The following is a 17,604-nucleotide window of genomic DNA, read 5'->3' as shown; positions in this document are numbered from 1 at the left end:
TTGAGCGATATTCTGATAATTTGGAAGAGCGCCATTTCCTTTCAGATTTTCTAGCTATTTGTTTTAACTGGCGGGTTTGTTGGTTATACCAAGGTGCTAGTCTCCTATGTTTTAATAATTTCCTTTTTATAGGAGCGATAGAGTCTAATGTTGATCGTAGTGAGCCTGTAGCACTATCGACAAGATTATCAATTTCAGAGGGACTAAAGTCGTTATAGGACTCTGTTAAATTCAGACATGGCATTGAATTAAACACTGAAGGAATCTCCTCCTTAAATTTAGCTACAGCACTGTCAGATAGACATCTGCTGTAGGAAGTTTTGCCTAATGGCTTATAATCTAATAGTATGAATTCAAAAGTTACTAAATAATGGTCAGATAGGAAAGGATTATGTGGGAAGACTATTAAATGTTCAATATCAATGCCATATGATAAAACAAGGTCAAGAGTGTGATTAAAACAATGAGTTGGTTTATTTACACTCTGACAGAAGCCAATTGAGTCTATTAATGATATAAATGCATTACTAAGGCTGTCATTGTCAACATCCACATGAATATTAAAATCACCTACAATAATTACTTTATCTGATTTAAGGACTAAGCTTGATAGAAACTCTGAAAATTCAGATATAAAATCAGAGTACGGTCCAGGAGCGCGGTACACTATAACAAATAGAACTGGCTGTAGTGTTTTCCAGTTTGGGTGAGAAAGACTAAGAACAAGGCTTTCAAATGAATTATAATTTAGTTTAGGTTTAGGGTCCATTAAAACGCTCGAATCATATATGGCTGCCACTCCACCTCCTCGGCCAGTGCCTCGAGGAATGTGAGTATTAATATGACTGGGGGGGGGGGTGGATTCATTTTGGCTAACATACTCCTCGTGGGACAACCAGGTCTCAGTAAGACAAAGTAAATCAATATCATAATCTGATATTAATTCATTCACTAAAACAGCTTTAGAGGACAGAGACCTGATATTTAACAGCCCACATTTCATTCTCTTATTTTGTGCTACTGAGGAGTTGGTTTTAATTTTTATTAGATTTTTATGTTGAACTCCTCTTGTTTTTATTTCTTTAAATAGTTTAGGTGGTCGGGGGACAGACACAGTCTCTATGGGGTTTTGGGTGGGTGACTGTTCTAAAGAAAGCGCAGAGAAGTGTGTAAGACAGCAGCTCTGCTTCCTGGTCCTAACTGTGGACTGTCAGGTTTTAGAGATAAACTTCGCCATATTTCTAGATAAGAGAGCCGCTCCATCCAAAGTGGGATGGATGCCGTCTCTCCTAATCAGACCAGGTTTTCCCCAAAAAGGCTTCCAGTTATCAATGAAGCCCACATCGTTTTCTGGACACCACCTCGACAGCCAGCGGTGGAATGACGACATGCGGCTATACATGTCATCACTGGTCACATTGGGCAGGGGTCCAGAGAAAACTACGGTGTCCGACATTGTCTTAGCATAGTTACACACCGACTCCACATTAATCTTAGTGACCTCCGATTGGCGTAAACGGGTGTCGTTACCGCCGACGTGGATAACAATCTTACTGTATTTACGTTTATCTTTAGCCAGCAGTTTTAAATTTGATTCAATGTCGCCCGCTCTGGCCCCAGGGATACATTTAACTATGGCCGCTGGCTTCGCTAACTTCACGTTTCTGACTATGGAGCTGCCAATAACCAGAGTTGGTTCCTCAGCGGGTGTATCGCTGAGTGGGGAAAATGTATTAGAAACGTGAAGCGGTTGGTGGTGACCTGTGGGCTTCGCCGTTCTAGTCTTCCTTCGCTCAGTCACCCAGCCTCCCTGTCTTCCCGGCTGCTCGGGAACTACCGGAGGAACTACCGGAGGAACTACCGGAGGAACTACCGGGGGATCTACAGAGCTAACAGAAGCTACCTTCGGTCGGACCGCACCGGCTACTGGGGGCTGGCTAACTATAGCGGCTAAAGATATCTCCGTGGTGCGGTGCCGTTCCTCTAACTCACTGAGCCTCGCCTCCAGCGCAGTAAATAAACTACATTTAATACAGGTACCATTATCTTTAAAGGAGGCAGAGGAATAACTGAACATCTGACACACTGAGCAGGACAGAGGAGAGGGAGAGGGAGAAGCCATAGCTAACTGCTAATGCTAATGAAACTAGAGTGTATGAAAAACTTTGAAAGTAGTGAAAAGTCCCTAAAAGAAGGAGAAACTCCAAGTGTTTAAGTAGAACTAGTCTACGTTTAAATGTTAAGCGGGTAAATAACCGCTGTAACGAGTAAAACAAATGTATATTTAGCGTTCACTGACAGAGCTACAGCACCAAACAGTGTACACAGAGCAGGAAGTAAACCGGAAGTGAGTCAGTACGCTTACCGTAGCACGTCCAATCACTGAGTTACACAGTGTTAATAAAGTTGTGTTTGTACAGTGTTAATAAAGTTGTGTGTTTGTACAGTGTTAATAAAGTTGTGTGTTTGTACAGTGTTAATAAAGTTGTGTTTGTACAGTGTTAATAAAGTTGTGTTTGTACAGTGTTAATAAAGTTGTGTTTGTACAGTGTTAATAAAGTTGTGTGTTTGTACAGTGTTAATAAAGTTGTGTGTTTGTACAGTGTTAATAAAGTTGTGTTCGTACAGTGTTAATAAAGTTGTGTGTTTGTACAGTGATAATAAAGTTGTGTTTGTACAGTGTTAATAAAGTTGTGTTTGTACAGTGTTAATAAAGTTGTGTGTTTGTACAGTGTTAATAAAGTTGTGTTTGTACAGTGTTAATAAAGTTGTGTCTGTAGCTAGCTAGCTAGCTAGCTAATTAATGAATCCTCACTCTGTGTGGCTAACAGTTGAAGATTGATTGACGGGTGAATGTCAGGATATTATTAGTTAAAATCAGATGTCACATTTTGTTTTACATGAAGACACTATGGTTGGATTTTATATAGCAACAGTATTTAAATGAGAGTAGAAATGTGAGGTCGTTTGGGAGCTTTGATGTAACGGAGGTCCACCAACCCATAATGCACTGTGATATATACTCAGTGTTATATTATATGTATATATATTCAATTCAATTCATCTCAGGACACTTTTCAAATAGAGCAGGTCTAGACCAAACTCTTTATAACAATATTTACAGTACCACCATGAGCAAGACCCTGGAGACAGCGGCGAGGAAAAAGAGAGAGAGAGAGAGAGAGAGAGAGAGAGACAGACAGACAGACAGGTGCACAGCAACAACAGTAGCAACAGCTACAGTAATAGTAGTGACTGATGATGATGAACATGAAGAAGACGACGACGACAACAGCAACGATGGGGGACAATGAGCAGTGACAACAGCAATAACAGTAACACACATGTTGAGTATATGTGTTAAGCTGTAGGCTCGGATGCTGTCAATGTGGCTCTTACACTGATAGTAGAGCATCATGTGCAGATAAAGAAACACCCAGTTCAGGAAACACTGATGATGAGCATATGTGAGTATTCCTGTGTAAATGTGTTGTAAATAAAGCGTCTCTCATACCTTTATGATGGCGGCGCCGACATATCTCAGACTGTGTCATCATCTGAATCGTCGTCTGTTTATTGGATGCAAATCAACCTGAACCTCGTTCTCCCTCATCAGGTGAAGTGAACTTTGTTCACTGTGTGAAGAAACAACAGTCACTCTCTCTGTAAGCTAACAGAAGCTAATTTATCTTTAGTGCTAAACTGCAGCAGAGTCGGCAGGCTGCTCCCTGTTATTCAAATACACTTTCAACTGTCAGAAAGGTTTATTATATACTTTTATTACTTTATTCTTTATTGGACAGAATATGGCCTCTGTATCCAGAGGTTTGTTACATCAGGACAAACTCTGTTTGTCTTAGAGTTTTTGTTTCCTATGTGGCATTGGCCTTTCACTTAAAGCTCCATTGAGTAGGATCTATTGTCAGAAATGGAATATAATATTAATATATATATTCAGTGTTTTCATTAGTGTATTATCACTCAGATGCCAGGTGTCGCCTTCCACGGAGTTGGCCATGTTTCTACAGTAGCCTAGAACAGACAAACACTGGCTCTGGATAGGGGCTTTTTCACGACCACCATAGTTTCTCTTACACGCTTGAAAGGCTGAGCTGTATTCAGTTGGTTGCATTTGGCAACTTCACCACTAGATACCACTAAATGCTACACACTGGAGCTTAAACATTTCAGAGATCATCCACTCAGTGAATCTTTGATTTTGGCTTCTACAGTGAATCATCCTCCTTATTTTCACATGTTTAACGTGTTCCTAGTTAGAGACCTGAAGATATTAAAATTATGTAAAATTTCCAGCCCATTATCACTCACAACTTGTCTAATAGCATTGTAGCAATGGCAGCAGCTTTAGCCTCTGAAGGTTTCCCCTTAGTGTCATGTCTGGACGTGCCCGCTGTTGAAGTCAGGTGAACTAGAATAAAGAGCGAGAAAGTCTGCATATGGAGGTGGTGGGATGGAAGGATGGCTGACTGCTGTTAGCGTCATATCCCCTTTGTGCCTGCGTCACTGCTGTCATTGTCTGCCAGAAGCTGTCATACATTGACACAGGATTAGGGTAAATATTAGGGTATGGGTAAAAGAGTGTGGGACCACATTTTTTACCATCCAATGTTTAGATCTTGGTGCTTTTTAACTTTAGTCTGTAAGATTAAATTCTGTAGTCTCTGTGACTTCCCCTGTAGGTTTGTGAAGAGCTCATCTTGGCAGTTCAACTCTGTTGGCTCCCGGCTAATCCACAAATGAGCAAAGAGGTGGAGTGTGGGTGGAGCTGAGGTGGGCTGAATGAAGCCTGGTTACTGAAAACAGCTGCCTGTGATGGCATCCACCTATCACTTAAAGCGGCTACACCTTTAATTATGCATAACTTTAAGCCTTAATATAATTTGGAAATTGTAAAAGGATAGTCAAATTTGGAAAAATAAAGTAAAGGATCATCTACACACAGTGAGACTTTAAACTTGCTTTTCAATCTTGAGTTGTTTGGTTGGAGCTAACAGCAACAGTGAAAGGCTACATGAGAGCAGCCGTTCCTACATCCTCTCTGTGACTAACAGAGCGATCTACAGATCATAAACTGACGTCTGGAATGTTTTTCATGTCAGCTTTTGACCATCAGCAACAGATAAAATGAAAAAGCTGCAACCTGAAAGATGTGTATCCTACTACAATAATGCTGCCACTACTGCGTGTCATCCCGTCTCTCTGCCCCCCTTTCCTGTCTGTCTTCAGCTGTCACTATCATGATAGCAATTAACCCCCCCCCCCCAGAGCCTTATCAGACTTGTCTTGTGTTTGTTTCTCCATACATGTCTCGAGGAAGGTGTGGCCGGTCAGTTTCCTACAAATTCACAGGTTCTGTCTCGTTGAGCTCAGAGATCAGAGGCTTTCTCCGAAGGCTGCAAGAACCGGTCGGCACCGACTGCGTTCGCATCCTATAACCATCCTGCTGACCCAACCAAGGCATTGGACCAGTATCCAAGTTTCCAAGCTTCTTTCCAGGTCTGCATCGCTGCTTACTTTACTGATTATTTAACTAGAATTATCTAGTTAAATAATATAATTATATATAGATAAACATTATTACATATGGACAAGCAGTGCAACAGATGTCACGTATCAAGCTGAAGCTAATTTGCAGAACTCACTCTGGTTAGTCCTTTAATTTTAACAGCCAAGCAAATAAGTTAATCCAACAGATGGCACTTATGCTTGTGCATGTAATTCGTATAGAAAGCCAAACCCCTAAAAAGCCCTCATCGCAAGAAGCTGAGGGAGACCACTCTACGTTGTCACACATATCAGACACTGCAAAAGACGCTTTCATAGAAGACTCTTCACTGCTAATGGTGGAAATTCAGTACCACGCCACAGACACAGTTTGACGCACAGTAAATATTTGATTAGCTTATGATCACCAATGTGTCTTGATTGCAGTGATTGAATTTGAAAATCACTGACAACTGCTGGAAATGACATCACAGATGGACTTTCGATTGATCCTGGCTAACTTTGATGTCACGCTACAGCCACGCCCTTCAATGTACAGTCACAAATTGCACAATTTTGAAGCAGATCTTATAAGTTTCCTATGACGTGTTTGTTTAAATACAAGGCGAAAAATTCACTGAAAATGACCACAGAATTCAAAATGGCCAACTTTGGTGGCACGCCACGGACACACCCTTTAACGTACAGTGACAAAAAGAACGGTGTCATTCAGCATTTTTGACTGTACTGACCAATTTTGAAGCAGATCTGATAAATTCCCTAGGAGGTGTTCATTCAAATACAAGGCGAAAAAGTGAAAATGAAAATCGAAATTGCCGACTTCCTCTGGGGTTTGGGGTATGGGTCCGAGAGGCTTTTCTGTACGTCTTGGCATGTTACAAGTGCCTACCGAGTTTCATACATATCGGTGAAACGAAGCCCTGGGGCTGCTTTGTTGAAATATTGTTGAAAAAATGTTCTCCTTTTTAAGTGAGCCTCAGGGAGCCATGGGCAATTATCGTACCAAGTTTCATTTTAATCACACTTGCCGATGTGGAGGTATAAACTTCTTCATTTTAAAGAGCGCCACTTTGTGGCGATGGCTTGAAATTGTGCACGATGCCTAATGAAGACATAAGGAACTATTGACCCAAGGTATCAGACATACCAATGTGGAGAAATGCTACACTCTACTTTTTGGACGAAAAATCAATAGGAAGTGCTAATTTTATGACGTGCTTATTTTTTGAAATATCAAAATATTTTTTGTCACGACGGTCTCCAGATGCTACGTGACAAGTTTTGTGCAAATCGGACAAAAGCACATGGATGGAACACGTGGGCGTGGCCTATATAGGAAGATACAGCTCCATTCACCGAACGCGTGGATAATTTTTTAGATTATTTTAGAATGTGAGACAAATGATGCAGAAGTTATTAGCCTATCAAACTTAAGTAAAACTATAAGTAGCGCCACTTGGTGGCCTGCCTAGTGGCCAACCTGAAAGCTCCACAAAGAATATCCAAGATTACACCAGGCCCGAAAACTAAGAATAAAATTAATCCGGAGTATACGTTCAGGGGGTCAAAAATGCAGTGAAAAGGGCTACAAATAATAATAATTGGCTCCCGTTCTACTTTTAGAGACTATAGGAACCACAAGTAGCCCTGCATTCAGAGAATGCAGTGTTCTAGTGGGGTATCAGGGTACTATGAGCTCTTTAAGATATGAAGGAGCCTGACCATGAAGAGATTTTTTTGTAATATTAGGTAAATGAAAGAAGGCAGTCCTGGAGGTTTGCTTTATGTGGGAATTAAATGACATGATCAAACATAACTCCAAGATTCCTGACAGTGGTGCTAGAGGCCAAGGTAATGACATGTAGAGTAACTTTATCTTTAAACAGTGAGTCTCTAAGGTTTTTGGGGCCAAGTACAAGAAAAACCCTTAATTGGCACTTCTTTACTGGATATGATCTTTCTTTATTATCAGGATATGTACCACAGTCTTTTAAAGTAGCTGTAATTAAACCCCTTCTTAAAAAGCCCACTCTTGACCCAGGGGTTTTAGCCAACTATAGACCGATCTCTAACCTCCCCTTCCTCTCTAAAATTCTGGAGAAAGTATTCGCCAAAGAGTTGTGTGACTTTCTACATAACATTAGTTTATTTGAGGATTTTCAGTCAGGATTTAGAGTTCATCATAGCACAGAGACAGCTCTGGTTAAAGTTAATAATGACCTTCTGACTGCTTCTGACAATGGACTTGTCTCTGTACTTGTATTATTAGATCTTAGTGCTGCATTTGACACCATTGACCATAATATTCTTTTACAGAGACTTGAGCATCAAATTGGCATTAAAGGAACCGCACTAAGCTGGTTTAAGTCATATTTATCAGATCGCTCGCAGTTTGTACATGTTAACGATTCTGTACTTGGACCAATACTATTTACTTTATATATGCTCCCTTTAGGCAACATTATTAGAAATCACTCCATTAACTTTCACTGTTATGCAGATGATACGCATTTATATATATCAATCAAGCACGATGAAATAAATCAATTATCTAAATTACAAACATGTCTTAAGGACATAAAATCCTGGATGAGCTGCAATTTTCTGATGTTTAACTCAGAAAAAAACAAAAGAGACTCACTGTCTAAAGATATAGTTACTCTAATTCAATTCAATTAAATTTTATTTGTATAGCACCAATTCATAACAGAAGTTATCTCAGGACACTTTTCAAATAGAGTAGGACTCTTTCTAACATTATTTACAGAGACCCAATAGTACCACCATGAGCAAGCACTTGGCGATAAGGGCAAGGAAACACTGCCTGTTAAAAGGCAGAAACCTAGGACAGATCCTTCGGCTCTAGGTGGGTGGTCATCTGTCTCGACCAGTTGGGGTGAGAGAGAGAGAGAGAGACACAGACAGAGACAGAGAGAGACACACAGACAGTCAGGGCCTCTAGCACCACTGTCAGGAATCTTGGAGTTGTCTTTGATCAGGATTTGTCATTTAACTCCCACATAAAGCAGACCTCTAGGACTGCCTTCTTTCATTTACGTAATATTATAAAAATTAGACACATCCTATCACAGACAGATGCAGAAAAACTAATCCATGCATTTGTTACTTCAAGGCTGGATTACTGCAACTCTTTATTATCAGGTTGCCCCAATAAGTCCATTAAAACGCTCCAATTAATTCAAAACGCTGCAGCACGAGTACTGACAGGAACTAGAAAAAGAGATCACATCTCTCCTGTACTAGCTTCTCTGCACTGGCTCCCTGTAAAATGTAGAATAGAATTTAAAATCCTCCTCCTCACCTATAAAGCTCTTCATGGTCAGGCCCCTTCATATCTTAAAGAGCTCAAAGTACCCTATTACCCCACTAGAACACTACGTTCTCTGAATGCTGGGCTACTTGTGGTTCCTATAGTCTCTAAAAGTAGAACAGGAGCCAGAGCCTTCAGTTACCAAGCTCCTCTCCTGTGGAACCAGCTTCCAGTTGTGGTTCTGGAGGCAGACACCCTCACCACATTCAAGAGTAGGCTTAAGACATTCCTCTTTGATAAAGCTTATAGTTAGGGCTGGATCAGGTGAGTCCTGAACCATCCCTTAGTTATGCTGCTATAGGCCTAGACTATCGGGGGATTTCCCATGGTGCACTGAGCTCCTCTCTTCCTCTCTCTCTCTGCACTCATTCATGTCCCATTAATGCATGTTACTAACTTCACTTCTTCCCCGGAGTTCTTGTGCTTTCTTGTCTCACAGGTTCTTATCGATCCTGGTGGAGCCTCCTGCCATGGTCCTGCTAGATTGCCATTGCCAATACTGTTGTTGCTGTGCACCTGTCTGTCTGTCTGTCTGTCTGTCTCTCTCTCTCTCTCTGTCTCTCTCTCTCTCTCTCTCTCTCTCTCACGCTCTCTCTCTTTCACCCCAACTGGTCGAGACAGACGACCACCCACCTAGAGCCGGAGGATCTGTCCTAGGTTTCTGCCTTTTAACAGGCAGTTTTTCCTTGCCCTTGTCTCCAAGGTCTTGCTCATGGTGGTACTGTTGGGTCTCTGTAAATAATGTTTTAAGAGTTCGGTCTAGACCTACTCTATTTGAAAGCTGTCCTGAGATAACTTCCGTTATGAATTGGCGCTATACAAATAAAATTGAATTGAATTGAATTGAATTAAGGGGAATCGTGCTAAACGAGGTCTACTGGAAACTGATTGGTCTGAACCCACCAAACAAAGAATCCAAACACACCGAGATGTTCAAGAACATCTACCAAGGTCAGAATTCAACTTTTGAGTTCTACATGGTCAACTATGAGGAGTACATGAAGGATGCGCAGGAGATCAGCGCAACACAAAAATGACATTGCTGTAAAGGTGAAACAGGCTCTGGATAACAAGTACAACTGGTACAACTGGGTAGTGCTGGTCTACAACAAAGCCGAAAATGATTATTACACACTAAACAGTCTGACTAAGGTCCACGTGGGCAAGGTCACTGCTGCTGTTGGCAACATACAGAAAGCGGATGTGGAGAGCAAAGACGAATTTGTGAAAGCAGCCAGAAGATGCTTTAGAAATTGTGACGCCAAGACCATAATACATCAATGCAAGATTAAAGAGGATGTAGATATTTCTACTGGTTTGGGTGATCAAATATTGACTTATCCTTTCACAAAGTTTGCTAAAGTGGTATATTCACATAAAAACACTTATATCGATTTTGTTGAGGTCCCAGCACCTCTTGGACAAACATCGTGTGGGTGGTCATATGAGCTATCTGCATTTCTCCATGAGCATACCTGTCTGCAATAATCGTAAATGTCAGAACAGAGGACGGTGCAGGAGGCTGGCGGACTCCAACCTTAGTCTGTGTGAGTGCCAGGATGGATACTACGGAGAAAGCTGTGAAAACAGAATCAACACATCAGTGATCCTAACGATTCTGTCTGAATACCCTGTGCCCACTTTCATCACCTCCAGTAGCAGACTGAAAATGATACAGTCCAAACTGGATGAGGTCATCAACTGTGTCAACACCAGATATGGTTAGCAGCAGATACCTGTAGACGGACAACAGCAACAACCACTTCCTTCCAACTGACAAAGTAACAGCAACATGCAGGAGTAAATCAACCAATCAATTAATCAGAGTTTTTCAAGCTACGACAAGTTGGCTCCAAAGTCCAAAAAATCATCGCAGATACTAAATTATGCCTCAATCTAAACTTTAACAGTATGTGTGAAGATATGGGACATCATTTGATGACTGTGTGTGGAGGCAGACATTGAAAGATGTGTCTTCATCCCAATGCTGCAGGTAAAAAAACAGAAAACATTAAACATAAGTTTAATAAATGATCAACCTGTTGTTGTTATAGTGCCACCATGTGATCAGTTGATGTAGTTTTTGCAGTCTGAGGGTAAGATGTTGAATGTCTGTCGGAAAGTTGAAAGAATCTTAATTATTAAATAATTACCCAATAAAATCAAATGCGTGTCTCAGTTTGATTATTAAATATGATGTACTGACAGTCCACAGTTGAACAGTTTCACTTCTTGGATGGATATCTCCTCTCTGCATTTGAGCCATCCTGTACATTAGGAGCAGTGGGCAGCCGTCGGCGCAAGATGTTAATCTCACCAGTCGACAACATAGTATACAAAATAGTAATGTGTTAAATTAAAATATTATATTTTGATAATTTTCAAGGTGGTATTTCTGCAGCCACCCGCCACTAGCTGGGGATACAGCCCCAGCAGGCAGCAGCCTCCCATCCCTGCACCAATGCCTCCGTCCCTGCACTAATGCCTCCGTCCCTGCACTAATGCCCCCACTGGTTTTAAGAACCCCCTTTGTCCTACTTTAGAAGTTCTAGTCCAACATTTGGTTCCTGTTTTGGGATTCTAGCAGCTGGTTTCAGTCTCTACCATCAAACCTCACACAGCTCATCAGCTAGAGATTGAAGCTGGAGTTGAACAGAAATATCCAGCGTATGGATTAGGATGACATTAATCAATATTAATTAATCATATTATAAAGCAGCAGTAAGCCTCGCTGTATCTGCTGACTTACAGTTAGCTAATGTAGCATTAGCTTACCTGCTCTCTCAATGCTGTAACATTATCCTCTATAGCGGCTGCCAGCTATGTTCTGTGGTTCCCATCACAGTGAATTCAGCCACAGTGGAAACAATCTACAATAAAACCTGTAAAGGCCTCATGGATCAGGTTATCAATAACCATCAATCAATGAGAGTGATTGGTCTCTTCATCTAGCAACATCAACAGAATCTTCATTTTCTTCACAACCATTAAAAACGTATTGTCCATATGTCAATTTCAGTGGCATCCCAACGTGGTTAGTGACATTTAAACTAGTCAACTGGTTTTTAAATCTCCTTTGAATCGACAGTGAAATGAACCACCAGGAAACTCCCTAATGCAGAGGACATTATTAGAAATAATGTTCAATTCAGTTTATGTGATATTACAGAGAACATGACAATAAAGGCTGGAAGGCCCTTTTTCTTGTATAAGCTATTTTTTAGAGATATTTAAAATTCATTATATGTATTTGAACCATCCTCAGTAATACCAAACAGTGGCAGCCACCCTGCAACAACCATGTTTGGCAGAGACAATTTGCTCCGCCCCATGTAAATTAATTCCAGTATCAGGATCAGTTCCCGAAAGAACCCTCTTTTCCCGTTATATTGAGGTCAGAGGTCAAGGCCTCCCTCTGAAAATGGCCAGTTTTTTCTATAGCCAAATGTTTGTCTAAAAATGGAGCATTATTTAGCCTCCTTACTCTGACATGCTAGCATGAAATAGTTGGTACTAATGGATACTTTATGGCATCTAATTTCCTTCCATCTAACCTCTAAAAGACAAGCCCCTGTCTGTGTCCAGGTGCAATAAGGTTGTACTGTACCTTTTTCAGTATTTACTTGTTCAATAAAGATTGTGACAGCACTGAGTGCACCTTACCCCCAAAATATGAAAAACACTCAGACACAACCGGCCAAGGTCATTTGTAAACAAACTGTGTGTTTCATTGATTTTCCAAGTTTGACCAATTTCCAAAAGCTGACAATTTAATGAAAAGAACAAAAACAAGTTATTTTAAAATCCACAACAGTACCTCAAACTAAATTCCTGTTAAGTTAAGTTAAGTTAAGCTGCATTTCTACCGTCAATATTAATTCAATAACTGCTTCTAAAGCAAAAACTGCACCAGCGGACATGTTAGAGCGGGAGTCTGACCTGAAATCACGGAGAAATGAACAACAACAACAATCAGGATTACAGCTTTCTGTGACGTTTTCCTCAGGTAAATACTGCTATATTAACTACACATACATATAACTATATATATATATTAACCTCTATCTATCACATAATGTTAGTGTTTATACCTTAACTATGAGAACCAACACTGTGTTTTATGCTTGTCTTTCCAGTTACAGCAGTGAGCAGTGACCTACAGTCTACACAGCCCAGTGAAGTCAAACATATTATATATTACATAATATTAACAACATTAGTCAAGCAGTTGTTTTTAGTGAAGAAACAGCCAGTAAATGTACCAAAGTAATCAGAGTAATAGTAGAATGATTACTGTAACCTCCCATCTGTTATATTCTTTATACACATTAGTTTACTGAGACCATGGAAACAGAAACCTGGAATACTTTATCCTGTACAACATATCAACATAACTGAAGGAATCACTCATCTAATAAAGTCAATTGTTCATGTGGTTTAAAAACTGCCAAGTAACCAACTGTGCTGTATCCATATTTCATAGTCTGATATTTTAACTTAAAAGTATTATTACCAAAGTTCACCTTCAGATATTTGTAAAAGCTGCAATTATGTTTGAACCCCATTAAAAATACTGTATACTGAATATTCTATCATTTATATTATATATTTTGATGTAATTTATCTTCCAACATAATAAAGTTTGAATGTGAGACAGTAATGTATTGTGTTGCTTACAGTCATTAATACAGGTTTAACATGTTCATATTGATAGATGTTACACGAATCAGGTTTTCAACTCTTGTACATCCAGGAAATCTTCATAAAACCTTTGTGAAATAACATGTTATTGATATAAAACCACACATATTACTGAATTTAAAAATGACCAAAACTCTTCTTAAAAGTAAAAAACTTTATTTATATTTCATTCATATTCCAGTTACACATGTTGTAAGTAACAAAGCTAGAACTTTTATGTAAACTGTGCAGATCATGTCCTCCATCAAGGTTTATGGTTTCTAGTATATTGAAGTGTGAGCTGGTAATTCAATTCAATTCAATTCAATTTTATTTGTATAGCGCCAATTCATAACAGGAGTTATCTCAGGACACTTTTCAAATAGAGCAGGTCTAGACCGAACTCTTTAACATTAATTACAGAGACCCAACAGTACCACCATGAGCAAGCACTTGGCGACAAGGGCAAGGAAAAACTGCCTGTTAAAAGGCAGAAACCTAGGACAGATCCTCCGGCTCTAGGTGGGTGGTCGTCTGTCTCGACCAGTTGGGGTGAGAGAGAGAGAGAGAGAGAGGCAGAGAGAGAGAGCGAGAGACAGACAGACAGACAGGTGCACAGCAACAACAGTATTGGCAATGGCAGTCAAGCAGGACCATGGCAGGAGGCTCCACCAGGATCCATGAGAACCTGCGAGACGAGAAAGCACAAGAACTCCGGGGAAGAAGTGGAGTTAGTAACATGCATTAAATGGGACATGAATGAGTGCAGAAAGAGAGAGGAAGGGAGTAGCTCAGTGCACCATGGGAAATCCCCCCGATAGTCTAGGCCTATAGCAGCATAACTAAGGGATGGTTCAGGACTCACCTGATCCAGCCCTAACTATAAGCTTTATCAAAGAGGAATTTCTTAAGCCTACTCTTGAATGTGGTGAGGGTGTCTGCCTCCCGAACCACAACTGGAAGCTGGTTCCACAGGAGAGGAGCTTGGTAACTGAAGGCTCTGGCTCCTGTTCTACTTTTTAGAGACTATAGGAACCACAAGTAGCCCAGCATTCAGAGAACGTAGTGTTCTAGTGGGGTAATAGGGTACTATGAGCTCTTTAAGATATGAAGGGGCCTGACCATGAAGAGCTTTATAGGTGAGGAGGAGGATTTTAAATTCAATTCTACATTTTATAGGGAGCCAATGCAGAGTAGCTAGTACAGGAGAGATGTGATCTCTTTTTCTAGTTCCTGTCAGTACTCGTGCTGCAGCGTTCTGAATTAATTGGAGCGTTTTAATGGACTTATTGGGGCAACCTGATAATAAAGAGTTACAGTAATCCAGCCTTGAAGTAACAAATGCATGGATTAGTTTTTCTGCATCTGTCTGTGATAGTATGTGTCTAATTTTTCTAATATTACGTAAATGAAAGAAGGCAGTCCTAGAGGTCTGCTTTATGTGGGAGTTAAATGACAAATCCTGATCAAAGATAACTCCAAGATTCCTGACAGTGGTGCTAGAGGCCAAGTTAATGCCATCTAGAGTGACTATATCTTTAGACAATGAGTCTCTAAGGTTTTTGGGGCCAAGAACAAGAATTTCGTTTTTTTCTGAGTTTAACATCAGAAAATTGCAGGTCATCCAGGATTGTATGTCCTTAAGACATGTTTGTAATTTAGATAATTGATTAATTTCATTGGGTTTGATTGATAGATATAACTGCGTATCATCTGCATAACAGTGAAAGTTAATGGAGTGATTCCTAATAATGTTGCCTAAAGGGAGCATATATAAAGTAAATAGTATTGGTCCAAGTACAGAACCTTGTGGAACTCCATGACTAACTGTAGTATTTATTGAAGATTCATCGTTAACATGTACAAACTGAGAACGATCTGATAAATATGACTTAAACCAGCTTAGTGCGGTTCCTTTAATGCCAATTTGATGCTCAAGTCTCTGTAAAAGAATATTATGGTCAATGGTGTCAAATGCAGCACTAAGATCTAATAATACAAGTACAGAGACAAGTCCATTGTCAGAAGCAGTCAGAAGGTCATTATTAACTTGAACCAGAGCTGTCTCTGTGCTATGATGAACTCTAAATCCTGACTGAAAATCCTCAAATAAACTATTGTTATGTAGAAAGTCACACAACTCTTTGGCGACTACTTTCTCCAGAATCTTAGAGAGGAACGGGAGGTTAGAAATCGGTCTATAGTTGGCTAAAACCCCTGGGTCAAGAGTGGACTTTTTAAGAAGGGGTTTAATTACAGCTACTTTAAAGGACTGTGGTACATATCCTGATAATAAAGAAAGATTAATCATATCCAGTAAAGAAGTGCCAATTAAGGGAACAACTTCTTTAAGCAGCCTAGTTGGGATCGGGTCTAATAAAACAGGTTGATGGCTTCGATGAAGAAATGATTGAAGTTAACTGATGAAGATCGATAGCAGAAAAACAGTCTAAATATACATCTAAGTTTACATTGACAGAAGTCAATGTAATGGAGCTCTGCAGTCAGTGTTCATCTTCATCAGTCTTCCTTTGGATACCCAGACTGTCCTGATGCTGCAGCTGTCTCTGTCCTCTGATGGGTCCAGGAACACCTGAGCTTCATCAGGTCACCTGTAAAACATGGAGGATTCAGTGTTACTTGTAAGGCAGCATATAATATACAGTGTAATATAATACAGTATAATATAATACAGTGTAATATAATATACAGTATAATATAATACAGTATAATATAATATAGAGGGTATGCACGTGACGTCACGGTACCCGGAAGTCGCTGCGGTTACGTCCACTGAGTGGCAAAAGACGAGTGGCAAGTAGAGCGCCGTAACGTTTAACAGCGTCAACACTGCCAGAATCATATAAGAAAAAGAAGAAGAGCCGGCAAGATTTTATATTCAACATGGGGAAGAGCTGCTGTGCTATCGACTGCACTAATAGATTTGCAAAGGGGTCGGAGCAAAGTTTCTATAGGCTACCGAAAGCAGCAGAAAAGAGACGGCGATGGATCACTGCGATCCGGAGAGACAGCTGGTATCCAGGCACCGAGACCTGGATCTGCGGTTCACATTTTGTGTCAGGTAACGTTAAATTATGCTGTATTTTCAGACAAAATCATATCATTAAATTACATAATATATTGCTAACGTTACTCAGTAAAGCTCTTAACGTTAGCATCTTTCATTTAGCTAACGTTAGCTTCTGTATTCTGTATTCAGTAATGTTAATAATCCTAGCTAGTTTAAGGTAACTGAAAGACCCAAAAGTCATACTTTTGTACAAAGAAAGATATCGTGTTATAGTATTACTCTGGTAAAAGTGAAAGTCACCTAAATAAATAGTACTTGGGTAAAAGTCTCAAAGTATCTGATGTTGGCTGTACTTAAAAATCAAGTACAAGTAAATTATTTACTTGTGTCAATACACTGTATAGGTTACTGTAAACTGACTTTATCAGCTTATTTTCTGCTATGATGTTTAGTTTTGGATTCTGTTTAAATCTAATGGCTGATTGAATAAATAGATTTTTAAATGTGCTAACCTGGCTCTGATTCATATAGAAATCGTTATATGTATATATTCGCTGCTACCAACCATGTATATTTGTTTTTTCAGGAAAAAGAGTGATGATCCTCTACACCCTGACTATGTGCCGAGTTTATTCAGCTTCACCTCTACTGCTGATCGGACTCGGGCTGTCAACCACCTGGAGAGATATGTGCGAACTCAAAACGTTTCTGGCAAAAGACATGATGGGCTAACTGCAACAGACAGAAGTACTGCGTCAGAGCAAGAATTACAGGTAGATCAAGGAGATAATAACACAATACAATACATTTTACAGCATAAGACCTCAGAGTCTCCTGAACACTTTCTGAACTCCTGACCATTGACTTCAGCTATTTCTTCACAACAGGTACAAACTGAAACTGGAGTCCAAGGCACTGAGGTCCAGACAGAGGAGACACACAATGACATTGCCTCATTATATAAACAAATTGAATCTTTAAACATCGAATGTCAATCACTGAGAGATAAAATTCATGGACTAGAAAGTGAGTTGAA

The sequence above is a fragment of the Dicentrarchus labrax genome, unplaced genomic scaffold (assembly GCF_905237075.1).
Source record: "Dicentrarchus labrax unplaced genomic scaffold, dlabrax2021, whole genome shotgun sequence".
Taxonomy (NCBI): domain Eukaryota; kingdom Metazoa; phylum Chordata; class Actinopteri; family Moronidae; genus Dicentrarchus; species Dicentrarchus labrax.
Note: the sequence above shows the minus strand (reverse complement) of the source record.